Source organism: Chiloscyllium punctatum, chromosome 36, assembly GCF_047496795.1.
Source record: "Chiloscyllium punctatum isolate Juve2018m chromosome 36, sChiPun1.3, whole genome shotgun sequence".
Classification (NCBI taxonomy): domain Eukaryota; kingdom Metazoa; phylum Chordata; class Chondrichthyes; order Orectolobiformes; family Hemiscylliidae; genus Chiloscyllium; species Chiloscyllium punctatum.
Window position 1 is genome coordinate 57,466,054 of NC_092774.1, and position 22,074 is coordinate 57,488,127.

The 22,074-nt window shown below is 46.9% G+C and overlaps 2 non-coding genes across 2 annotated transcripts; both read right to left on the reverse strand.

Moving 5' to 3' along the window:
- Positions 1–967: 967 nt before the first annotated feature.
- trnak-uuu (transfer RNA lysine (anticodon UUU)) lies at positions 968–1,039 on the reverse strand. The gene has a single exon. It is a non-coding gene; the product is annotated as a tRNA-Lys (tRNA).
- A 20,553-nt stretch (positions 1,040–21,592) lies between these two features.
- trnae-uuc (transfer RNA glutamic acid (anticodon UUC)) lies at positions 21,593–21,664 on the reverse strand. Its single transcript has one exon. It is a non-coding gene; the product is annotated as a tRNA-Glu (tRNA).
- Between the last annotated feature and the right edge of the window lie 410 nt (positions 21,665–22,074).

Genomic DNA, 22,074 nt, shown 5'->3' on the forward strand with positions numbered 1-22,074 from the left:
CGTATTTCTCTTGTTCTCTGTAGTTTCTCTGTGCTGCAGTGTGTAGTGGCTCGTTGAAATAATGTCCTGATGCAGCTTCGTTTGTGGGTGTTGGGATGATTGCTTCTGTGGTTAAGTATTTGGTTTGTGTGTGTTGTTTTTCTGTAGATGCTAGTTTGAAGTTCCCCATTGACTCTTCGCTCTACTGTGACATCTAAGAATGGCAGTTTATTGTTGTTCTCCTCTTTTTCAAACCAGGAGCCCCCCTCAGGCCATAGTCTCACCACTTGGAACACCAATATACAGACGAGTCAAAGGCCTCCACTGAGGACTAAAACACCAAGTCGAAGATTCATGCCACTCCATTTACTCCATCCAAGAATTCCCGAACACCAAAGGTGGAAGAGGATGGAATAATGTTGTTCTTTGACATAACAGCCCTGTTCACATCAACTAACATCAACGTGACCAAAGAAAACTGAAGATACTACTCGAAGAACGAAAGAAAAAAACACAGCACCAACTTCATCAGCAAAGATCGCACTGTCAACCTCGTGGAACTGTGCCTTACCACCCACTTTATATTCAATAACAAGCCCTGCAAACAAATCAACGAAATACCCATGAAACACTTCTGTCATCAAAAAATGAAACAAATTAGAGGAAACCTACAACACCATCAACAATCTCCTTACTGGCATAAAATTCCCAAAAGAGGAGAACAACAACAAAGTTCCATTTCTCGATGTCACAGTAGACCGAACAATCGATGATAAATACAAAACAGCCTCTATAGGAAAACAGCACACGTGAACCAAGTACTTAGCTGCAGAAGTAATCATCCCTACACCGACAAACAAATCTGAACGAGGGCACTATTTCAACGAACCACGACACACTGCAGCACCCAGTGACTATGAAGACCAATAAGTGACTGTACAGCGCATTTAAGGAGAATGGGCAGCCAAAACAACACACGACAAATGGCTTCCCTGACCGGGAATTGAACCCGGGCCGCAGCGGTAAAAGCGCGGAATCCTAACCACTAGACCACCAGGGAGATATTGGTGAATTTTGACAGCTCTACTGAAAATTGATTCCCTGCCCAGAAATCGAACCCGGGTCACGGTCGTTCGAAGGCTTCCACCAAAGTTGTTTCTTGTATCCATTGCTCCCGATGCGGTCTCCTCTACATTGGGGAGACTGGAGCCTCCTCGCAGAGTCAAGTCACAGCGTTTGAGGGAAAATCTCCAGGACACCAGCAATAATCAAACCCGTCGCCCTGTGGCCCAACATTTCAACCTTCCCTCCCACTCTGCCGGGGACATGCAGGACCTGGGCCTCCTCCATCGCCGCTCCCTTCCCACCCGATGCCTGGAGGAAGAACGCCCCACCGTCTGCCTCGGATACATTCAACCCCTGGACATCAATGTGGACTGCACCAGTTTCCTTATTTCCCCTCCCCCCCACCTTACCTCAGTTCCAACCTTCCAACTGAGCGCTGTCCTCAGGACCTGTCCTACCTGCCAATCTCCCTTCCCACCGATCCGCTCTACCCTCCTCTCTGACCTGTCACCTCCATCCCCACCCCCATTCACCTATTGTACTCTTTGCTGCCTTCGTCCCAGCACCCCCCAATTTATCTCGCCACCCCTGGAAGCGTCCTGCCTCTATTCCCGATGAAGGGATTTTGCCCAAAACGTCGATTTTCCTGCTCCTCGGTAGCTGTCTGACCCGCTGTGCTTTTCCAGCACCACTCTGATCTAAACTCTGGTTTCCAGCCTCTGCAGTCCACACTTTTGCTTACCCAATAAACCCAGTGTGCCGATTTCACATCAACAAACTGACACAGGTAGACACAACGTCTACAGAAACCCGAGCACATTACTTTACATTAAAGACATCTGGGAAATGATGTCCAGACAACGCAACCCTCTCAGCATCATGGTAGCCCACAAACCTACCAACACACTTAAACAGCGGCTAATGAACCTGAAATACCCGATGCAAACAACCAGCAAACGAATGTAATTTACAAAATACCATACAAGGAAATATATACATGAACTCTGCTGCACAGTTCTCTGTGGCAAGAAATGCTGGGATGAGATAAGGAAGATTGTTTTCAGCCAAAACGAATCGGCACTGACTGGACAGCCATTTAAAATCAACGCTGTCAGCCAAGGATGGAAGATCGGAAGGGATGAACAGTTTTCTTATTTCCTGAAGATTTACAAAGCTGAGACTGGGTTTTGGTGTTTGTTGCCTTTCCACTCCCAAGAGCCGCAGTGGTTGGGGCGGTGAGTTGGGGAAAGTGAAATGTGCCCGTGAGCAGCGTGTGGGGCTATTTCAGCTTCCTCTCCCCTGACAGCGCTGTGACTTGACTCTGATGTTCTCAGGGACATTTACTGACGCGAGACAGTGAAAAGAGTCTCGTTCCTGCAGATCAGGAATTCAAACCATATGCCGGCTTCAGGACAATGAGAAAGATTAATTGGGGTGTGTGAAGAAGCTGTGAGCTGCATTTCAAACAGGTAGGTGGAGTCAGATGCGTCATCCATTGCGCCCCTGGCAGTGTGCGGATCTGGCGCCGCCATGCTGCAGAGTTCTGACGTTAACACGGACATGCGCAGCAATGGGAACATTCACAAGAGGAACAGCCAAAGATAATCACCGTCACTGCTTCCCTTCCATAGTCCCAACTTTGTGAAGCCCTATCTTTCACTGGCAAATAAAATACCTTTGTCCTCAGGTGCCTGCTTAATTTCGATCATGACTTCACGCCCCACACTGTTCTAGTCTCATTTCCAAACTCTTGGCTCATCGCCTCAATAGCAGCTCTGTGGGTATCTGCGTGTTCCACCCTGACAGGCAGTGGGCTACAGATTCCCGACCAGTCCCAATGTGATTGAAATACTTCAACCCCTCCACTGATTTGCATCTTTAAAAAAAAACCGTGGAGCAATCTCCCTTTTCTTTTTGACGACATTTCTCAACTGTAGTCGGCAGGGTTCACACCTGCGTGGGGAAACCGCAATGGATTTCATGTCCATCGCATTGACCACTCGGCCCACGAATAAAGAACCAGACAGACAGCTTCATTTCCCAGGTGCCTCTGCCTGTGGAGCTGAGAAAGAGTGAATCATTGCAGAGTTTGTTTGAATCCAATCACTTCACAGGTTTCGAAAGGGTTAAATATCTGCAAATGGCGAGTCTGCGTGTTTCATCCCGAAAGATGAAATGGACGTTCAGTTAAAAACAAAAACAGAAATTGCAGGAGCAATTCATCAGGTCAGGCAGCATCTGTGGAAGGAAAATCAGAGACAACATTTCAGAACTCTTTTTTTGTCTCATCCAGGTACAGCCAAACCTGCTGAGTTTCTCCAGCAGTTCCTCTTTCTGTCTCGGATTCTCAGCATCCGCAGTCCTTTACGTTAGAAATTCAATCAATTCAGAAACCCCTTTGTGCTGCCTCAGTGGAATAGATTTCCGTTTGTGAAACATTTTCCTGAAACCATTAAAAACGTGCACTTTCACAGCCAAGAAAGCGGTCGAAGCGAGAACAAGAAACACTCCATCCCTGGGTGGTTTCGAACCACCAACCGTTTAGCTCACAGCTGAGCGCGCTGACCAATTGTGCCACAGAGACAGGTCCCAGGAGCGCTTGCACAGTGTCTTTGATGAACCTACTAATCAATTCATAATTCAACCCGCCCCGCCCAAAATTACCATTATCTTCTATCAGTTTTACTTTTCCATCATAAAGCCTTGGACATTCATTATGGAGACATGGGGACAGCCTGATCCCACCATCTGCAGGCACATCCATGTCACGAGGAACGAGCTCTCCGACACCGGGGCCATCACCCTCCAAGCCTTTCAGTGTTTTGCCTCTTCCCGAATTTTCTCATTGGCCCCGAGCCGAGAAGGCATTTGAATTCCTGATGTGCAGAGAACTTTTTCAATGTCTCAGGTCAGTTCATGTCCCGAGAATATCAGAGTCAATCAGCCTCTTAAACAAGGGGACGGTGTCTGGACTGTCTCTGCTCAGTCATTCAGTTCATCCTTCATTCTCCTCTAATTCCACTTCCCAAAGAGTTTCGAAAGATTCACAAAGCTGGAGACTGGGATTTCTGCTTTACTTCCTGAACATTTTTCCATCTGCTCACTGACAATATTTTGCCAAAACCTCTTCCCATTGTAACACATGCATCATGTCCAGGGATGAGGAATTTACATTATGTGGAGACATTTCCCAAGTTTGGGAATGTTCTCTTTGGATCAAAGAAGGTTAACTGGAGATTTCCAGGGGCTGTTGTCAATGATGGGAGAAGACGTGGTGGGAATGGGCAGATTAATGATTAGAAGAACCTATTGCCGCTGACTAGGATCAGTTTCCAGAGGAAAGAGGTTGAAGTTCCTTAATGGAACTTTTTAACGGACACGCGCAGCAATGGGAATATGCACAAGAGGAACAGCCAAAGCTAATCACCGTCACTGCTTCCCTTCCATAGTCCCAACTTTGTGAAGCAGTGTCTTTCACTGGCAAATAAAACACATTAATCCTCAGGTGCCTGCTTAACTTCGATCACGACTTCACGCCCCTCATTGTTCTAGTCTCATTTCCAAACTCTTGGCTCAGAGCCTTAAAAGCAGCTCTGTGGTTATCTGCTTGTTCTACCCTGACAGGCAGTGGGTTGCAGATTCCCGACCAGTCCCAAAGTGATTGAAATATTTCAACCCCTCCACTGATTTGCATCTTAAGAAAACCGTGGAGCAATCTCTCTTTCTTTTTGACGACGTTTCTCAACTGTACTCGGAAGGGTTCACACCTGCGTGGGGGAACCGCAATGGATTTCATGCCCATCGCATTCACCACTCGGTCCACCAAAACAGAACCACACTGACAGCTTCATTTCCCAGGTCTCTCTGCCTGTGGAGCTGAGAAAGTATGAATCATTCTAGAGTTTGTTTGAATCCAATCACTTCACAGGTTTCGAAAGGGTTAAATATCTGCAAATGGCGAGTCTGAGTGTTTCATCCCGAAAGTTAAAATGGACGTTCAGTTAAAAACAAAACCAGAAATTGCAGGAGCAACTCAGCAGGTCAGGCAGCATCTGTGGAAAGAGAATCTGAGACGACATTTCAGAACTCTTTTTTTCTCATCCAACGACAGCCAAACCTGCTGAGTTTCTCCAGCAGTTTCTCTTTCTGTCTCGGATTCTCAGAATCCGTAGTCCTTTACGTTAGACATTCAATCAATTCAGAAACCTGTTTGTACTTCCTCAGTGGAGAAGATTTCCTTTTGGGAAACATGTTCCTGACACCATTAAAAACGCGCACCGTCGCAGCCAAGCGAGAACAACAAACCCGTCCCAGGGGGGTCTGGAACCACCAACTTTGCAGATAACGTCCGAACGGGCTAATTAATGGCGATGCAGAGACAAGCAAACACGCAGCTTGCACAGTCTCTTAGAAGAGGATATTAATCAATTCATAACTGAGCCTCCCGTGCCCAGAATTATCATTGTCCCCTGTAGTTTTACTTTTGTCTCATAAAGCCTGGGCCATTCATTGTGAAGACATGGGGACAGTCTGATCCCACCATCTGCAGGGATATCCATGTCAAGAGGAACGAGCTCCCCTGCACCGGGGCCATCACCCTCTAAGCCTTTCAGTGTTTTGCCTCTTCCCGAATTTTCTCATTGGCCCCGAGCCGAGAAGGGGTTTGAATTCCTGATGTGCAGAGAATTCTTTCAATGTCTCAGATCAGTTCATGTCCCGAGAATATCAGTCAATCTCCCGGCCTCTTAAACAAGGGGACAGTGTCTGGACTGTCTCTGCTCAGTCCGTCAGTTCATCCTTCATTCTCCTCTAATTCCACTTCCCAGAGTTTCGAAAGATTCACAAAGCTGGAGACTGGGATTTGTGTTTTACTTCCTGAACATTTTTCCACCTGCTAACTGACAATATTTTCCCAAAACCTCTTCCCCATTGTAACACTTGCATCATGTCCAGGGATGAGGAATTTCCATTTTGTGGAGACATTCCCAAGTTTGGGATTGTTCGCTTTGGAGGAAAGAAGGTTAAGTGGAGATTTTCAGGGGCTGTTGGCAATGATGGGAGAAGACGTGGTGTGAATGGGCAGGTTAATGATCAGAAGAACCTCTTGCCACTGACTCGGGTCAGTTACCAGAGGACAGGGATTAAAGTTCTTTAATGGAAGGCAGCATTTGTGCAGAACAAACACAGCGAATACTGCAGAAAGCCAACGGGTCGAGCAGCAACTGTGGAAAGGTAAACAGAGCTGACGTTTTCAGTGTGTTACGGTTTTGGTTCAGAACTCGAGTTTCCTGCATGGCAATAAATTCTCAGACCTGAGAAAATGTTGCTTTATTGAAAAGGGTTTTGTGAAGCTTGAGCGATATTGCAACCAACAGGTAGTTATTTAAAATCGCCAGCGAAGAAAGCACATTCAGCAGGATTCCAACCTGGGCGGGGGAATCCCAAAGAATGTCTAAGGTGGCAACATAAATGTTCGGCCACAACTAGAGGCCCCAAGTTGTGGTCTAAATTTCTCATGGAATGGGTCCAACAGGAAAGGTGAGTATTGGGCTTGTCATGGCCGCGTCATAACCCCAATGCTTCCTGTTCTCCTGGATTTGATCAGAACAGAGGAGGCTGATGGGGAATTTACCTGAACTGCACACATTGATGAGAGATAGAGCGGGTGGAAAAGATCAATTTCCATGTTAACAGAGATTAATAATCAGAGCCAAAAATAAGGAGCCACTTCAAGAAATTTGGGGTTCATTCAGGAAAGCTAAAGTAGAATTGTTCACAGAAAATTGTGATGAAAGTCTCTCGAATTATTTTGATGAGACGTGTTGATGATGCTAATACAATCGATAGGATGAACGTAGATTGGTAAATGTATTTGGTAACAGTTCTGTTCTAGCCCTGTGAGCGAAACCTGGATCTGAAGGAGTATAAGGGATATTAACAACATCGATCTGAAATTGGTTCCGTGACAAGAAACAGAGCCATCATTAACAGTTGGCTTTTGAACTGTAGGAGGTTTCCAGTGAAATTAGCTTGAGGCTTGAGATATGCAAGATCAAGCTAATTTAGGTAAAACACGGAAATGCTGTTCTCATTAGCAGAGAGTGAAAGGATTACGAGACACAAATTAAACATCTTCAGCAAGTGATACAGGGGACTGGGAAGATAAGTATCATAAACTGTGAAAAACAAAGTTCTGGAGTACAATACATACATTCAAAGATCGAAAACCTCCAGGTCCTGATTAATCAAGTGTCACTCTCAGATTGTATTGTGGGGCTTTTCTGCAAAACATCCACTTGCAAAGTTCTCCTAAAAGAGTGACAATCCTCATTCCTGTCAGCCCAGGATAGAAAATCCGAAGTAATGAACACATTTCTTATTTTCTGAAGATTCACAAAGCTGAGACTGGATTTTGGTGTTTGTTTCCTTTCCACTCCCAGGAGCCGCAGTGGTTGGGGTGGTGAGTTGGAGAAAGTGAAATGTGTCCATGAGAAGCCTATGGGGCTATTTCAGCTTACCCTCCTCTGACAGCGGTGTGACTTTACTCCGATATTCTCAGGGACATTTACTAACGCGAAAGAGTGAAAAGAGTCTCGTTCCTGCAGATCAGGAATTCAAACCGTATGCCGGCTTCAGGACAATGAGAAAGATTAATTGGGGTGTGTGAAGAAGCTGTGAGCTGCATTTCAAACAGGTAGGTGGAGTCAGATGCGTCATCCATTGCGCCCCGGCCCTGTGCGTACCTGACGCCACCATGCTGCAGAGTTCTGACGTGAACACGGACATGGGCAGCAATGGGAACATTCACAATGTGAACAACCAAAGATAATCACCGTCACTGATTCCCTTCCATAGTCCCAACTTTGTGAAGCAGTGTCTTTCACTGGCAAATGAAACACATTAATCCTCAGTTGCCTGCTTCATTTCGATCACATTTCAAGCCCCTCACTGTTCTAGTCTCATTTCCAAACTCTTGGCTCATCGCCTCAAAGGTAGCTCTGTGGGTATCTGTTCCACTCTGACAGGCAGTGGGTTGCAGATCCCTACCAGTCCCAATGTGAGTGAAATATTTCAACCCCCTCCACTGATTTGAATCTTAAAGAAGAAACCGGGGAACAGTCTCCCTTTCTTTTTGACCACATTTCTCATTTTGTACTCGGAAGGGTTCACACCTGCGTGGGGAAACCGCAATGGATTTCATGTCCATCGCATTAACCACTCGACCCACCAATACAGAACCACACTGACAACTTCATTTCTCAGGTCTCTCTGCCTGTGGAGCTGAGAAAGAGTGGATTATTGCTGGGTTTGTTTGAATCCAATCACTTCACAGGTTTCGAAAGGGTTAAATATCTGCACATGGCGAGTCTGGTTGTTTCATCCCGAAAGATGAAATGAACTTTCAGTTAAAAACAAAACCAGAAATTGCAGGAGCAACTCAGCAGGTCAGGCACTATCGGTGGAAAGAGAATCAGAGACAATATTTCAGAACTCTGTTTTCTCCCACAGGTACTGCCACACCTGCTGAGTTTCTCCAGCAGTTCCTCTTTCTGTCTCAGATTCTCAGCATCAGCAGTCCTTCACATTACAAATTCAGCCTTATGTGCAGGAATAAGAATCCTTTCAATTTCCCAAAAAAATGGCAGAGATTTCAAGGCATTTGGAAAAAAAGTAAAAGTGACATTAGGAAGAACATGCTCGCACAGGGTGTGGTTCGGATACGTAAATCCCTGTCTGACCGTGACAAAGAGGCAGATTCACGAACACAAAAGGGAATCCGGTTGTCATGTTCAAAGTAACAATGTGGAGATTTACAGGGAGAAGGTAAGAGAATGATACGAATAGAGACTCTCATTTACTTGCTGTGCAGAACCAGCAGAGCTAAGGTGGGCCTCCAAATGCGCTGTGACACGTGTTGTGATACAGAGTGAACTCACAGTTCGACCAACGGAAGGTGGGTATTTAGAAAAAGTTTATATTTACACAGTCTCCTCACGTCAGCGCAACAGCAAAATAGTTTAATTATCCGCCAGTGGAGAGAGCCCTGTTCCTGGGGATGGGACAAACAGCTAGCTCAGGGATATCAGTCCACATTGCTCTCTTTGCCGCCACTTCAGAGGGAGAACATTGGAGGGCCAAAGGAGTGTAGGACGGCGACTAACTTAATGGAGACTGTTCCTGGTTCACAATAAGTGGTGTGTAACAGCAGACTATGTGATAACAAGGTCTCGTGTGGGTGTGGTCGGGGTCAAAGGCATGTGGGAGTTCGGATCCAAACAATATTGAACTCGATGCTGAAGACTGGATGGTTATAGGATCTCCAAGTTTAAAATGAGGCGTTGGTCTTCCATCTGGAGCTTAGCTTTCATGGAACACTGTTGCATGCCTGACACAGAGAACCTTAGCCGGGGAACAGGGTGGCGTGTGAAAGTGACAGGCAACCAGATGCTCAAGGCCTTTTTTTGCAGAACCAAAATGTTCTGCGAAGCAGTCACCCAGTTTATGCTTCATGCTACTTTGGGGAAACCACACTGTGAGCAACGAATGCAGTAGACTAGGTTGTTGCAAATGTGCAGGTAAATGGGCAGGTGTTACACATTCGGCGGTTGCAGCGGATAGTGCCTTGGGACAATGGGAGGTGGGTGTGGGGTGTTGCGAGTGAAGGAAGAGTGGACCCGAGGTGTAAGCCCTGCCGACTTACCTCCTCTCATATATAAATTCGTGAAGTTAGAAGAACATTCCATAGAATGATTCAGTACCACGTGACTCACGAACTAATTTGAATTCATGTACCGGGGCGAGCATCATTATTGTGTCACAGCAGCTGCAGGCCATCAGTGGGGGCTCTCCCTATGATGTCACAGTAAGGCTGGAAGCCCCCGGGACAGTTTATCAAAGAAACCTCCCTGTGGTTCAGGGCAACCCTGCATCGGGAAGCTTTGGGATGGACAACCACTATCAGTTAACATGGGGAACACATCTCCACATTACGCAGCCTCGAGGCAAACTTCCCTTCCTTCTACTTAAAGTTCAAAAGCCCTCAGACCGAAATTCGCCAGGTCAGTTTGGAAGAATTTCTTCCAGGTGTTCGCTAAGTATATCTATGAGCACTTTGTAAAGTTTGAACATTGCGAGTGTTGAAATTTTGTGCTTTTGAGCGAAATCACAGTTCGAAAAAATAGAATGTGGGAATTTAGACAGAGTTTATATTTGCACGACGGCGATATGTCTGCGGGTGCATGATGGGAGCATCACCCAGAAGGGAAACCATCTCTCCTATTCAGTCAATGGCGTCTTTAGCAGCTTTCCCGCATAACGGCGCTTTGTTCTGCACCTCGCCTTCTCATCTCTTTCCCAAAAAAACTTCGACATAAATATTTCACATTGATACACAGGCCCAGTATGCACAATTGAGATGACACCCTCGTGGAGGTCTGAGTGGTCTTCTGTTGTTCTCTGTACCCTATGTTGAGGAGGGCAATGCTTGTCACGGGTCACTCCGGTGTCAGAGAAAGGTTTATAAACAAAACAGTTTAATTTTCTGCTAGTAGAGAGGGCCCGGTTCCTGGGTCCGGTACAAATGGCAGCAGGGAGACAGAATGAGAAGCAGTTGTTCTGGAAACTCTTCGCCACTTGCAATTCTCAGAGCAATGTCAAGTGTATTTCACACTGAGCAATACTCAGCTGGTTAAAGAGGTGGAGCAGGGCTGCTTGTGTGATCTCGGTGTGGCTCGTTGGTCTCGGGGTATGATTCTCGCGTTGGGTCTTCTACTACAAAGACTTGCGCGAAATCCCGGACGAGCCCAGATTTTCTGGCTTGTGCAAGAGTGCCCGGTTAACTTTCTCAAAAAGCACATTCGCTAAAGTCGGGGCTTTTGCCCGAAACGTTAATTTTACTACTCCTCGGATGCTGCCTGAACTGCTATTTTTTTCCAGCACCAATAATCCAGAATCTGGTTTCCAGCATCTGCAGTCATTGACTTTACCTGCTGAGAGTACGAATTGGGCAGAAAGCAAGGAAGTGAAATGATGGAATATTGCGTTGACGTGAGCGGTGCCGTGTTTAAGGAATGTCAGCAATGAAACAATATTGGAAAATTAGGACAGCTCTCCTCGGAGAACAGAAGTTTGAATTCTGGCCTGATTGAAGTTTTCCAAGTCATGCGAAGTCTTGACAGAGAAAGTAATGTAGTCAAAATGCTCCCACGCCTGAAAGGGTTGGCAGAGTATTAAACTCATGAGGAAAATAACAAAAAGTGACATTAGGAAGAATGCTTTCGTACAGGGAGTAGTTGGTGTCAGTAAATCCCGAACTGACACTGACAAAGAGGCAGATTCATTAGACGCAAACGGGAATTCGGTGGTCATGTTTAAAGTAACAATGTGTAGAATTACATGGAGAAGGCAAGAGACACATGTTTACTTACTGTGTCGAACCAGCAGAGCGAGGTGGCCCGCATGGCCTCCGTCTGCGTTGTGTAACATGTTGTGATTCAGAATGAAATCACAGTTCAACCAACAGAATGTGGGAGTTTAGAAAACAAGTTTATATTCACACAGCCTCCATACGTCTGCGCAACAGCATATGATACGACAGCGGTGGAGATCTTCGACATCAGTCTCGAAGGGACCTGTGGATAGCACTCGGCGCGTGGGTGCAGAGTGGCGCAGCAGTAGTGTGCTGGGGTAGCCATGGGCACACGTATGGGCCCAAGCTATGCCTGTCTCTTTGTTAGCTACGTAGAACAGTTGATCTTCCATAATTCCACCGACACCACTGTCCACTTCTTCCTCCCCTACATTGATGACTACATTGGCGCCACCTCCTGCTCCCGTGAGGAGGTTGAGCAATTCAACAACTTCATGAACACATTCCACACTGTCCTTAAATTTACCTGGACCATCTCTGACACCTCCCTCCCCTTCCTGGACCTCTCCATCTCCATTAATGACGACCGACTTGACACTGACATTATTTACAAACCCACTGACTCCCACAGCTACCTGGATTACACCTCTTCCCACCCTACCTCTTGCAAAAATGCCAGCCCGTACTCCCAATTCCTCCGCCTCCACCGGATCAGCTCCCAGGAGGACCAGTTCCACCACAGAACACACCAGATGGCCTCCTTCTTTAGAGACCGCAATTTCCCTTCCCACGTGGTTACAGGTGCCCTGCAACGCATCTCGTCCACCTCCCGCATCTCCGCCCTCAGACCCCCACCCCTCCAAACGTAACAAGGACAGAACGCCCCTGGTGCTCACCTACCACCCTACCAACCTTCGCATAAACCAACTCATCCACCGACATTTCCGCCACCTCCAGACCCCACCACCAGGGATATATTTCGCTCCCCACCCCTTTCTGCCTTCGGCAAAGACCTTTCCCTCCGTGACCACGACCCCCTACAACCCACCCTCCCATCCTGGCACTTTCCCCTGCCACCGCAGGAACTGTAAAACCTGCGCCCACACCTCCTCCCTCACCTCTATCCAAGGCCCTAAAGGAGCCTTCCACATCCATCAACATTTTATCTGCACATCCACTATTATCATTTATTGCATCCGTTGCTCCCGATGCAGTCTCCTCTACATTGGGGAGACTGGGCGCCTCCTAGCAGAGCACTTTAGGAAACATCTCCGGGACACCTGCACCAATCAACCACACTGCCCCGTGGCCCAACATTTCAATTCCCCCTCCCACTCTACCGAGGACATGGAGGTCCTGGGCCTCCTTCACCGCCGCTCCCTCACCACCAGACGCCTGGAGGAAGAACGCCTCATCTTCCACCTCAGAACACTTCAACCCCGGGGCACCAATGTAGATTTCACCAGTTTCCTCATTTCACCTTCCCCACCTCACCCTAGTTCTAAACTTCCAGCTCAGCACTGTCCCCATGACTTGTCCGGAATGGTCCGACCTGCCTATCTCCTTTTCCACCTATCCACTCCACCCTCTCCTCCCTGACCTATCACCTTCATCTCCTCCACCACTCACCCATTGTACTCGATGCTACTTTCTCCCCACCCCACCCTCCTCTCGCTTATCTCTCCACGCTTCAGGCTCACTGCCTTTATTCCTGATGAAGGGCTTTTGCCCGAAACGTCGATTTCGAAGCTCCTTGGATACTGCCTGAACTGCTGTGCTCTTCCAGCACCACTAATCCAGAATCCGAGGACCATTGTTATAAGACATGACAGCCCTACTTGAGTTATTTGGATATAGATTTGTCAGTTATCTTAACTAGGGTATTTGTTTAACCAAGATGGTTAGGTTTGTCACCCTGGGCCCTGGAGGAGGTCTCCTGAGTTAATACGGCCATATATACAATGCTCCCGTTCCTTTATTTGGGATCATTGCTCCGAGCATAGCTGTTCTGTATTCTTGTGTTTTTTTAGCTCTATTATTTATATATATTTTTATTGGTGTTGCTTTGCACAGTGTTCGGGTTTGTTTTGTATTATAGGGTAGGTTAGTAGTTAATGGACAGTAGTTGTATTGTGATTTGTGTTTTTATCTTTTTATTATACTGATATTAATAAATATACTTACAATATAAAGGGGTACAGGCAAGGTCGTAAAGCTTCAGGGATCAGACTCCCGTGAGCGGCCTCTCTCACCCACTAATACAATATCTTGTTGAATGCAGTTGGATATCTCTTACTTTTACTTTGGTTTAGACCTTTATCTCGCCCGGATCCAATACCATGACCGGCTTCTCGAACCTTCATCCAGCTCCGGGGGGTTGTTGAGCTCCTGGGCACCGGCCGCCGCCGAAGAAGCCGCGGGCACCGGCTCTCTCTCCTCCACCGCCCACATTTTTAATTTGTTTTCTCGTTCACCCGGTAACCGTCACCTCCCCCTTCCCGGGCCCCGGAAATTATACAAAAATAAACAATAAACCCCACCGGGGACTGTCTCCTTTTCTTCACAACTTTTGTTTGAAAAGTTCCGACTCTAATTTGAAATGTATTTTAAAGGTATTTTCTGAGGTAAACGATGCCTGTCTGCCCCCCTCCCTCCGTCAGAAACCGCCCGCTGAGTCGATGAGAAAACTGCAGCCTCGCGTCGCCATCTTTGTTTTTCTTCTTCTTTTCGTCTCCTCCTTCTGTGACGCGCGTCATCCGCGCTCCCTCCAATCAGACGCACCGTATTCCACCTGACCAATGGCGACCGGGTGTGCGGACAGTACTGGTCCTACCCCCGGAATGTCGCGCTCCGATTAGTCCGCACGGACCTCAGGCTTTGGGATTGGTGGAGAGGTTCGCAGGCCCTTCACTGTCCTCGCCCCTTTACTGCAAAGGTCTCGAGGAGCACAGAATGAGCGTCCCATGTTCAGGAGGAAGGTGTTCTCACTCATTCATTCAACAAGAGAATGGCTCAATTTAATATAATGGGCTCGGAGGGAACAATGGTCGTGTCCTATGTTGAGGAGGAAGGTGTTTCCATTCATTTACCAGACAGGCTTTTTTATGGTGCAGTGGTAGTGTCCCTACCTCTGAGCCCTGAGTCCCAGGTTGAAATCCCATTGCTCCAGTATGTGTAATAACATCCTCAATCAAATTTTTTTTTGTCATAAGTCACACAACGCCAAATTATAGTTCAACAGGTTTATTTAAAACTCACAAGCTCTAGGAGCGTAGCCCATTCATCAAGTGAAGTCGTGGAAAAGTATGGAGAGAGAATTCTGCCTACTCCTATTCCTATTTCTGATCCTAATACATGCAAGTTGTGTGTTTTCCAAACATTAATTTTTGTCCATTGTTTAAAAACAAATATTTCAGGATGGTCAGTTCTTTCTCAATTGAGTACATTGTGCCCCAGAACAATTTGTATGGCACTGTTAATATCATAAACCCTCTCATGAGATATCACAGGAGCAATTCATAAAAAAAAGTCACTGAATCACTCAAGTAGAGAAAGAACCCTGCAGATATTGGGAATCTAAACGTTATCGATGTGAAATGTTAATAAAAGTAGGGGAACACCCCAATAAGGGAAATCAGCTGACTTACATAATTACAATCACGACAATACCCAGTACTACTCTTCAACACGCGGCGTAACATCGAACAATTCTTCCGCCACCTTTGCCTCCGCGCCTTCTTCTTCAACCAGGATTCCCGCCCACCCTCTGACTACCCCTTCTCCCGCCTCCAACGCCTCCAACGCACCCCATCCACCTGGACACCCCGTGCTGGCCTCTTATCTGCCCTCGATCACTTCATAGCCAATTGCCGCCGCGACATTAACCGCCTCAACTTCTCAACCCCTCTCACCCACTCCAACCTCTCACCCTCGGAACGTGCAGCCCTCCACCCCGACCTCAAATTCACCTGGACCGTCTCAGACTCCTCCCTCCGCTTCCTAGACCTTTCTATTTCTATCCACCTAACCTGCACATCTTTGGACTGTGGAAGGAAACCCATGCAGACAGGGAGAACATGCAAACTCCACACAGACACTCACCTGTGGTTGGAATTGAACCTAGGTCCCTAATGCAGTGAGGTAGCAATGCCAAGCACTGTGCCACCCCAATATGATATTAAATTTGAACAAATGCTCTAAGCTGCAAATTTGTCCATGTGAAGAACTTACTGCAAATGATTCGAAGCAAGATCCATATGAATTGTGTTTTGGGAGAGATCCAGAACTTATTTCGTTTATGATTGAAAATCTTCGACCTTTGGAATGGTCTGCAAGAGAGAGTGTTGTAGTCAGATTCAATTATGGCATTCAAAAGAGAGTTGGATAATGAAACTGAAATGGAAAGTAATCAGTGTTCGGTGAAGAGTATTGGGCGACTGAATCAACATGGACATCTACTATAAACTGACCAACTCCCACAGCTACCTAGACTACACCTCCTCCCACCCTGCCCCCTGTAAAAACGCCATCCCATATTCCCAATTCCTTCGTCTCCGCCGCATCTGCTCCCAGGAGGACCAGTTCCAATGCCGTACAACCCAGATGGCCTTCTTCTTCAAAGACCGCAATTTCCCCCCAGATGTGATCGACGATGCCTTCCACCGCATCTCCTCCACTTCCCGCTCCTCTGCCCTTGGGCCCCGCCCCTCAAACCGCCACCAGGACAGAACCCCACTGGTCCTCACCTACCACCCCACCAACCTCCATGTCCAGCGTATCATCCGCCGTCATTTCCGCCACCTCCAAACGGACCCCACCACCAGGGATATTTATCCCTCCCCTCCCCTATCAGTGTTCCGAAAAGACCACTCCCTCCGTGACTCCCTCGTCAGGTCCACACCTCCCACCAACCCAACCTCCACTCCCGGCATCTTCCCCTGCAACCGCAAGAAATGCAAAACCTGCGCCCACACCTCCCCCTCACTTCCCTCCACGGCCCCAAGGGATCCTTCCATATCCGCCACAGATTCACCTGCACCTCCACACACCTCATTGATTGCATCTGCTGCACCCGATGTGGCCTCCTCTATATTGGGGAGACAGGCCACCTACTTGCGGAACGTTTCAGAGAACACCTCTGAAATACCTGGACCAACCAACCCAACCAACCCGTGGCTCAACACTTCAACTCCCCCTCCCACTCCACCAAGGATATGCAGGTCCTCGGACTCCTCCATCGCCAGACCACAGCAACACGACGGTTGAAGGAAGGATGCCTCACCTTCTGCCTAGGAAACCTCCAACCACAAGGGATAAACTCAGATTTCTCCAGTTTCCTCATTTCCCCTCCCCCACCTTGTCTCAGTCAAATCCCTCGAACTCAGCACTGCTTTCCTAACCTGCAATCTTCTTTCTGACCTCTCCGCCCCCACCCCCACTCCGGCCTATCACCCTCACCTTGGCCTCTTTCTACCTATCGCATTTCCAACGCCCCTCCCCCAAGTCCCTCCTCCCTACCTTTTATCTTAGCCTGCTGGACACACTTTCCTCATTCCTGAAGAAGGGCTCATGCCCGAAACGTCGATTCTCCTGCTCCTGGGATGCTGCCTAACCTGCTGCGCTTTTCCAGCAACACATTTTTCAGCTGAGAAACTTATCAGTCATGATTAAATTGTATGAGCAGACCAATGGGCTGAATGGCCTGATTTCTACTCCTATCTCTTATGGTGTCTTACTGTCCTGGACACAATGTGAGAGAATTGGGTGTAGTATTAGGCTATTCTGTCTTTTAAGCTTGCACCAACATTGAACAGATCATAACTGGATACGAATATACCTGTGTCTAGATGGATAGGCTGGAATCTTTTTCACCGGAGCATAGGAGGTTGAGAGTTGACCTGAAATTGAAAAAATCATGGGGGCTATAGATGAAGTGAATTACGGGTGTCCTTTCCTTAGAGCAGGGCTTTCAAGATTAGGAAGCAACCTTTGAAGGTGAATGTAGAAAGATTTTAAAAAGACATGAGGCACACTATTTTTTTTCTCCACAAATACTGGTTTGTGTGTGGAATGAATGTCCAGAGGAAGCGTGGGATGCTGGCACAGTAACAATGTTTAAATTTGGATAAGGACATGAATGGGAAAGGTTCTGAGGTGTTATGGTCTAGTCTAGACCACTCAAAACATTCTTAAGCAGGTAGCCCAGACCGTAAGTTTGCTATTTGTTTCGGTAAGTTCACAGTGAAAATTACCCAGAGTAAGTTAGCTAGGTTGACTACTAGGTTTTAAAAAAGAAGTGTATTCACAAGATTGTGGAAGGAAACACAAAGAACAGAATAGAGAATACCCACAGAACTCAGTCTATCGAAACTGGACTTAAATATGCTGTTCCAAATGTACGCAACAGTCCCAATAAACAAACCTCTTAAACAGAGAGTAAAACTGAAACAGAAGCTGACAGGTCAGAGTTAGAAAGATAGAACGAGAGAGGGTTTAACAGCTTTTCTCCACACAGTCCACTGCTGAACTAAATCAAACAAGATTTCAGCTTTCACAACTGACCCCTCCCCTTTTATTATGCACGTCACTTCAAAAACATAAAAGCTTTGACATAAAGTCTTATCTGTTTACATAAAAACAAAAAGGCCTCCCAATAAACATTTAATCTCTGTACTAAACCAGTCGTTTTGGAGCCCGGGACTGTTTTACAACCCCTCTGAAAGAAGCCAAGGACATAGTATCCTTGAGAAGAAGGTCCAGCTTTTAGAAAAAAGGACCAGCTTTGTGTCAGAGGGATATGAGCCAAACACTGGCAAGTGGGATTGGTTAAGTATGATAACATAGCATTGGGCTAGTTGGTCTGAAGTGTTTATTTCTGTACTGTATGACTCTGTAACTGTTCTATACTGGTCTCAAAACCATTTTTTTGCTTTCCCCCATAACCATCCACTTCTTTATTGTTCAAAACTCAGATGAACTCAGGCTTGAATATATTCAATGACCACCCCCCACCGCCCAAAACTGCAGGAGACATCCCCATTTTTTAACTCCTCTTGCTAATGTACCGCCTTGCTCGTGAGTTGCAGGACCTGTCTGACAACTGGCATTGACTGGTCTAGAAGGACAGTGAGGTCCATTTGTACATCCACACATCATTCCTTATGAAAAGTTCGCGCCCATAACGTTGGTTTTTCTGCTCCTCGAATGCTGCTTGACCTGTTGTGTTTTCCAGCGACACACTTGACGCTGATCTCCAGAATCTGCAGTCCTCACTTCCTCCACATCCCAGTCTATTAACATTTAAACCATGCACCTCCTTCCTGCTTATTTTTTTCCAAAGCAAAATCTATAACTTTACATTGTGGTACTGCATTTGCCATGCGTTTGCCAATTGAAACACAGCCCTGGACCAACTTTTCCAGAGTCTGTCTCCTCCCTGGATTCACTCCCTTTCCCTTCAGTTCGTGCAAGACAGCAACTGAAACCCAGAATGAAAAATAAATGGAAAAGTGGGTGAGAAAAGAGGATGCCGTACGCACAGATGTTGGACAGAGTAAAGATGTGGCAGTCTGGGACGAAGTTCAATCTTCTTCAGAGAGAGAGGAGCAACAGCAGGTGCAGAAGCTCATGGCCCAACTTCCGCATACAGACAAAGGGGTCTCTCTGATTGGCAGGAGGACCAAGCTTCTGCCGGTCCTCCAGGTCTCACCATTGGTCCTCCACAAGAAAGTCAGGGGCCGTTTCCGCGGACAGCGACGAGCATGCTCAGTGCTTTTGCTGACACCGCAGCACATGCGCAGTGCTAGCTGACACCACGAAGCATGTGAAATACGCTCTGGGAGAGGCTGGTGTTACTGACAGGTTTTAATCGTACAAATGTCAATAGGAGAAAAAAGCTGGAGCCATAATTTTATTTTTCCCTGTGACTCGACATTTTATTCCTATTGAAATTTGTCTTACTGCTCAACTTTATATGTCTATTCCCCACGGTAGAGGAAGTCCAAAGCTAGAGACGAAGGAAATGTAAGAATTGTATGATAAATGGCAGAACTCATAGCAGCACTGGCATGCAGAAGGATTTGGGCATATTGATCCGTGGAAGTGGTAAAGCAGGTCGGTACGGTGGTCAAGAAGAAACACAGCACGCTTCCTTGAGTGTAAGAGTTGGCGAGTTATGTTACAGGTATTTATTCTGGCCACATTCGGAATACTACGTTCAGTTCTGGTCTCCACACTACCGGAAGGATGTGGGTGCTCTGGCAGAGGGAACAGACAAGGTTCACCAGGACATTGCCTGGTCTGAAGGGCTCTAGTTATGAGGAGAAGTGGCATAAACCTGATTTTTGTTTTTCTCTGGGAAGACAGAGGCTGAGGGGAGAACTCGTAAAAATGATGAGACACAGATTGGCTGGACTGGGGTGGCAGGGTAGCTCAGTGGTTTGCACTGATGCCACACAGTGCCAGAGACCCGAGTTCGATTTCCGTCGCGGTTGACTGTGTGGAGTTTGCACATTCTTCCTGCACGCCACCTCTCGTGTCTGCAAGGGCTTCCTCCTACATTCCAAAAATGTGGAGGTTAGGGTGGATTAGCCATGCTCAATTACCCATAGTGTCCAGGGATAGGCAGGTTAAGTTGGATTGTCTGTGTGTAAATTGGCCCAGTGTTGAGGGATGTGTACGTAGGTGCATTAGTTAGGGATAAATATAGAGTAATAGGGGTCGGGGAATGAGTCCCTGTGGGTTAATCTTTGGAGGGTCGGTGTTGACTTGTTGGGCTGAATCGTCTGTATTCACCCTGGAGTGATTCTCTGATCGTCAGAGGCCTTTTTCCCTCCAGGGTGAAAAGGTCAACTAAAATAGGGCACAACTTCGAGACGAGAAGGGGACTTTCAATGTTGTGAAACGTGAAAGGATTGAGAAAAGATTCACAAGGATGTTGCCAGGGTAAGAGTTTTAAACCACCGGGAGAGGCTGAATAGGATGGGGCTGTTTTCCCAGGAGCATCGCAGGCTGAGTGATTTTTTTCAAAGAGGTTTATAAAAACTTGACGGGCGTGGATGGGGTGAATAGACAAGGTCTTTTCCCTGGGATGGGGGAGTGCCGAACACGTGGGCATAGGTTGAGGGCGAGAGGGGAAACATTTAAAAGGGACCTTGCAGTCAACCTTTTCATGCAGAGCGTTGTGCATGCATGGAATGAGCTGCCAGAGGAAGTGGTGGAGGATGGTTGCGGCATCTGGATGGGTATATGAATAGGAAGGATTTAGTGGGATATGGCCCAAGTGCTGGCAAATGGGACAAGATGAATTTTGCATATCCGATCGGCATGGACAATTTAGATTGAAGGGTCTGTTTTTGTGCTTTACGTCTCCGACTCTATGGCTGGTGAAAAATATTGGCATTCGTCGAAACATTTATGCAACAGAAAATTATAAGCGGTTAAAGATAAGCCTCACGTCATTTATCCACGAATCCGAGTGTAGTATGGATGTATTTCCAGTAATAGAGTTAGTATTACATGGAAGGAGCCCAAAAACATGGCTTCTTTTATAAAAATTCACACTTGATGCTTAAATCCGAGTCTTCTGGGAATCTAAGACAACCGTGCGTTAATGTAAGGCAGATAAGTCTGGGGTATACGGTACATATTTGATGGAATGCTTATGGCTCTAAAAGCCTGATTTGCAGTTGGTTCTGGGCTCGTCATCTTTAACCGCAGCATATTGTATATCTTCAGCAAGAACGTCAATAGTGCACGATAGATGTCCATTCAACAACTTGAGTGAACTCTTCATGGAGTATGAAATCCACCACATTACCCTGCTGTATACATTTACATACAGATCAGCACAAAGATCTTGGGTATTAAGAGAGGAAAGAATGTTCCACAGAAACGAGAATTGTGTGTTTTGATTTTCTATTGTGGACTGACTGCGATGACCTTTGCAATCTCTTTCTACAGGAATATTACAAGAGAAGAATTTGGAGGCAGAAATCTCAGACCAAACATCACATCGAAGTCCGACAGTCGCTTGATTCACCAGGACTTGGATATTGATGGCCTCGACAACAAGGAGGAGGCGGTCTGTCTGCTGAGTTAGGTTTAAAACGTCAATGTAACTGGAAACTAGAGTCACACATACCCACACACCAGAGTAGTGACTGGAACATGAAAAATGGCTTCCCTGACCAGGAAGCGAACCCGGGCCGCGGCGGTGAAAGCGCCGAATCCTAACCACTAGACCACCAGGGAGACATGAGTCTATGTTGGTATCTCTGCTGGAAATTGTTTCGTTGCCCGCGTCGTAAGAAGACTTCCACCGGTATAGCCCCCAATATAATTTTATGTATCCATTGCTCCCGATGCGATCACTCCAACATTGGGGAGACTGGAGAGTCAAGTTCACATCTCTGGGGCACCCGCAACTATCAACCCCATCGCCCTGTGCCCCAACATTTCAACTCCCCCTCCCACTCGGCCGAGGACATGCAGGTCCTGGGCCTCCTTTGTCGCCGCTGCTTCCCCACCCGACGCCTGGAGGAAGAACACCTCATCTTCCGCCTCGGAACACCTCAACCCCAGGGCATCAATGTGGACTTCACCAGTTTCCTCATTTCCCCTCCCCCACCTTACCTCAGTTCCAACCTTCGAGCTCAGCACTG